General features: G+C 45.1%; 1 protein-coding gene across 13 annotated transcripts in view; it reads left to right on the forward strand.

The window, feature by feature from the left end:
- The first annotated feature begins 207 nt into the window (after positions 1-207).
- LMO7 (LIM domain 7) overlaps positions 208-4880 on the forward strand; it is a 167889-nt gene continuing 163216 nt past the window's right edge. For 12 of the 13 annotated variants that reach the window (XM_019524716.1, XM_019524705.1, XM_019524708.1 and 9 more), the window contains exon 1: positions 3628-3698. The gene's annotated coding sequence lies outside the window, so the exon portion shown is untranslated. Of the gene's footprint in view, positions 214-3627; positions 3699-4880 lie in introns of those variants that run through there. The other variant, XM_019524710.1, reaches the window with a different exon arrangement.

A 4880-nucleotide genomic window follows, 5' to 3' on the forward strand; every position in this document is an offset into this window, starting at 1 on the left:
GGATCCCCCCCCCCCCCCCGCTTGGCACCCACACAGTAGCTGCCCCATGACACGGGTGCAGCATGGCTCGGCAGGGTGCTGAGCGCTGCCTGGGAGCTGGGGCTGTGTGCTGCCAGGATCTAGATGACAGGTGGAGCTACTGCAGCTCCCAGACAGCATGTGGCATGTTACCGAGCCACACTGCACCCATGCCATGGGGCACCTGCTGTGTGGGTGCCAAGCAGGGAGCAATCCCCACTGCCCCATGCTGCATGGGAAGATTCTGCCATGGGTGCCAGGGGCCCCAATCACCACTCCTGCAGCTGGTGAGTATGGGGCTTTTGAAAAGTGCTGGGACTAGGTTGGGGCTGGGCAAGGGATGGGGTCAGGCAGAGCAGCCACGACTCCTCCAGCTGTGCCTGCCTCTACCCTGGCAGGGGGAGCCATGGGGGCTCAGCCCTGCTGCTGCTTGCCCAGCCAGGGTGGGGGGGGGGTTGTGATGCAGGTGCAGCTCTCCGGGGGGCAGCAGGGCATAGCCCCTGCTCCCAACGCTGTCGTGCCCACATCAGCACCAGGACTGGGGGCCATGCCCTGCTGCTGCTTGCCCCCTTCTGCATGGAACAAGCTGTGCCCACATCTTGCCTCCCCTGCCCCCATCCCAGTGGGCAAGCAACAGCAGGGCAGAGCCCCCACTCCCAGTGCTTCCATGCCCGCATCCTGCAGTACTCCTGTTCCTCTTCCCAAGTAACATGCCCCCCTGCCCTGCCTGGGCAGCTCGTCCCAGCCCCAAATCCTCCCTCTCCCATGCCCCCTCTCTCCCCCTTTCCCCCCCACAACCCCAACAGACTTACCAGATGGAGGCAGCTGTCAGCTGCCTGTTTAGTCTATGGCCAAATCTCTGAATTGGCTGAAACTTTTTTCCGAAGCTTTTCCAAATCGATTTGGATGCTTTTAATTCGGAGCTCATATTTGGTCTCCCAAGTTGATTGGATTTGGAGATTCGGTCCCCAAATCAGGCTGAATCTCCTCTGAATCAAATCAGCTACCGAAGCTTTGCGCAGGCTTACTAATTATTACAATGCCAGATGACCCATGATGCATCTGAATTTCATGACATGTCTTAGAAAAGCTTGCAGTTTTACATTAAAAGCTTGAACTAGGTTGCTTTTTGTAAAACCAACACACATTGCACGGCATGATGCAGAAAACAGAGATGGCCAAACTCAATGTTAAATAGCTCACTGAAGGAGTGTTGAAGTACCTTGTTACAGTTTATCTTTTTAAAGTTGGTATCACAGAAACCTAATTGGACAGTACTGAAGTCTTATTTTAATGCCAACCTATTATTCTTATCAGCCTTCAAAATCTCAATCTGATTACTTCTGTTCTGTATATATCATCTTTAAACATAGATTGTCACAGGGACTGTACAGTGAAGAATATTAGAGATTGAAATACTTTTAATTGAAAATTGCCTCTTAATGTAAAGCTTTGAAATTTTAATAAGCCCTGAAATCTAATGCAAGCATCTACCATGTCAGATTAAATTCTGAATTATATCTAGTTGCAAGGTGGCTTATATTCTGTTGCTGTCTTGTGTCAGTCAACTTGGGTATGTCCATACAGCTTTGCCGAAGTAGAGATTAGGTTTGGTTGTACTCAGAGGTAGAAGTTTTGGGAGCCTATAGGCACAGACAGAAGTGCAACTTCCAGGTGTAACTCAAGGTGCTTCACAGGAAGTGCCGTGAATTAGACCAATCCTCCTGACCCAATAAACGTTAGCTGTTGGGTTGGGATGGTGAAAGATCCAGCTCCAATTTGGAGCCAATCCAGGGAGAAAGTCTCTGCAACCTCTTCCCCTAACTCCTCCCCCCCTCCCCCTTCCAGCTACCATTCTGTTTCAGAATAGGCAGGGGAGGGTGGGCCCACTTCACCCTCTCCCCCTCCCCCATGCAGCACTGGTTGGGAGTGCCCCCCAAACAAACTCCTTTCTGCCCCTCTGATTCTACAAGCAGCATCAGGAGCAGGGCTGGGCTGTGTCAGCTGAGCCCTGCTCCTAGTGCACCCAGACACCTGTTAATGAAGGTGCTCCTCTTTGGAACGCCTTCAGCAGAGCCCACGTGTAATGAGGGTACAGATTGTTGTGGGATCGGGCCTTTTTAAAGCGCTCTGCAGCCATGTACTTGTTTGGTCACAGCTGTAGAGCACTTCCAGGGGCCAGTTTGGGCAAATTTGTCACTTCCATCCGCACCTTTTATGAGACTTCACTTGTGAAAACTTTGATATTCATGGACTTTCAGGGTTGTGGGTAGAGAGGGAAGGAAGAGAGGGAGCTTGAGGATAGCACGTTTACACTTTGGTTGTTTATATCCTGGGCCTTTGGGATTGTTCTCCCTTTTACTCACCATTTAAATGAAAAATGATTGCATCACAAAAGATCCATGTATTCTCATCCTAAAAGCAGGTATCAATTTGGACATGTTAGGTGAAGACTCAATAGAATGACTCAAAGGTTAACTATACGCATCACCCTTTCTGTAGATATTAAATATGGGAGAAAAACCTTGTGTTTCTAGAAAAAAAAATACTTTGTCAAGTATTGTGGCTTTCGGCAAGAAAAGAGGATATATTTACAACTATAAAAAAAAAAAAATGTAAAAGCTAGAAAATATAGAATTTTTTTAGCACTTTTATTTCAATTTTATCATGCTTTGCACATGATGCAGTAGTGGATTATTTATAATATAAAATAATAGTTACTGTTCCAAATGAGCGTAATTAATGATTGATGGGCTCACACTGAAGGTGACTGGAATGTTGTTGTGTTTTTAAATAGCTAACAACTAACTAGCTAACTAGTTTATAAGAACATCTGCTCTCAGTTTTTATGAAGGATGTCATGGATTGCCTTCCAGGGGGTGCTTGCTTGAAACCCTTGAGGTCTTGTTTAGTTTCTGGGAGTACTCCTTGAAGCCAGACCAGACTTGGTTTCTGGAGTATGGGGGGAGCCTGAGCTCCTTCCCACTTACCTCTTACCTTTTAATCTTCTTTCCATGGCCCTTGACACCAGAAGTAAGCAACTGGTTCCACCCCTGAGAGGGACTTCACCTCTTCCTAGGTTGACCCAGCACAACCCATAGCTCCAAATATAACAGCAGACAATTACTTCAGTAAAGGCATTTACTGGGGCAAAGGCTGGTTATCTACAAGTTCTCTGTCCCAAGGGGGTTAAGCAATCCCTCTGTCCCCAATCCAACCTGAACAACCCTGAGCACCCCCAGAAATACTCAGTTTGTTTAAACAGAGTAATTCAAGGTTCTGCTGTGCTAAAGGTGTATCTGGTCTTATCTTGCATATAGTCAGCCCTTGCACTTAACCTCTGTATAGAGGCTAAAGAGGTAAACTGAGTCACTATTATAACAACAATTTGAGAATAGTTAACACAGAAATATCACAATAACTTATACAGTTCCTCAGAGGCATAAAGAAGAAACTAATTTCTCTGAAAGTTTAACCTTTTGTTGATTTATAATATCTTAAATGAACTCTGTGGATCAGCTCCTGGATACAAGATTCTGTATCTCTCAACAGTTTTTCTATTGTCCCTTTTTTTCAATGCAAATTAACACCTAATTATTTTCTTTGTAGGCAGTTACTGGGAAAAGTTTTGGAACCAAAAGCTTTCGAGCAGCTCTAGAAAATGGAGTCCTGTTGTGTGAGTGAGTATTGGTTTCTTTAAAGTAAAAGTTCCATAGGTCAAATATGTTTACTAATAAAGATAAATTTATATCACCTGTTCACCTGGTTTCCTTGGTTGCAAACTATTTATTGGAATAGATTATATGGATTGCTCCTTAGCCCCAGGCCACACTCAGTTTTGGAACAGTAATACTCTCAAAGTATCACTTGTTATACTTGGGTGACTCTCTAGCAAACAAACCTTATGGACAAAACATATGGGGAAGATGAACTTTTTAATGCTGTCTGCTCAACTGCCTGGACTACAGTGCTTACGGTGTAATTGGGCTTGCTCCTCAAGTATCTCATTTTATACCAAGTGAGGATGTGGCCAGAACTTTTAGTTGCCTTGGTATAAAAAATAGTGTGTATATACAAATATTCAATTGTTTTTTAAATAGCATGTGCTTTGTGAGTATGAGTATCTACTGCAAAACTGCAGGCAGTAACATGGTTTTATGAATCAAACTATGGCTCTGCATGTTTTTGTGTTGGCAAGGGGTAATGCAAATTAACCCATTTCTGGCTTCATTTCATTATTGGGATCAAAACAAGTCATGTCTGGCGTTCAACTATTTGTAGATTTTTCTGCCCTTGGCTCTCTCTAAAACATGAATTCCATTTACCTGACTTGGGTTGACTACCAGGGTGAGCTGGAAGGATAGAACATCACGGGGTTTTTCCCTTAAGAAACAAACCAACTCCCATCCCCCTCCCCCAAACCCTCACTCATTAAAGCATGATTCCAGGCCCTCTGTTAGCATCAATCTCCAATGATTTTTATAGGACAGGAGTAAATTAATCAAAATGCCACCAATACAGCAATATCTTGGTGGAGAATATTTATAAGTAGCCCTTTCTTTACACTTCAGAGTAAATGGAGAGTGGCAGTTAGCCATATTAAGCTGAAGTCATGTAGAATCAGTTAGGCTATAACTGGGACAGGCAATTATTTCGGGTGGAGGGTTGCTTAACAAGGTTTGGTGAGCTTTTGAGGTCTGCATGGGTAGCCCTGCCGCTTGATAGTTGCCTTGCCCCCGGCCACCACCTTGGGCCACAACCTTGAAAGTCCCTTTCCTTGCCCCCCAGAAATACTCCTTTGGGCGGGGGGGGGGGGGGGCCCTCTTGGGACCAAAAAAAAAAAAAAAAAAACAAACCCAAAA

Source organism: Gavialis gangeticus, unplaced genomic scaffold, assembly GCF_001723915.1.
Source record: "Gavialis gangeticus isolate Ggan-Ray unplaced genomic scaffold, GavGan_comp1, whole genome shotgun sequence".
In the NCBI taxonomy this organism is placed as follows: domain Eukaryota; kingdom Metazoa; phylum Chordata; order Crocodylia; family Gavialidae; genus Gavialis; species Gavialis gangeticus.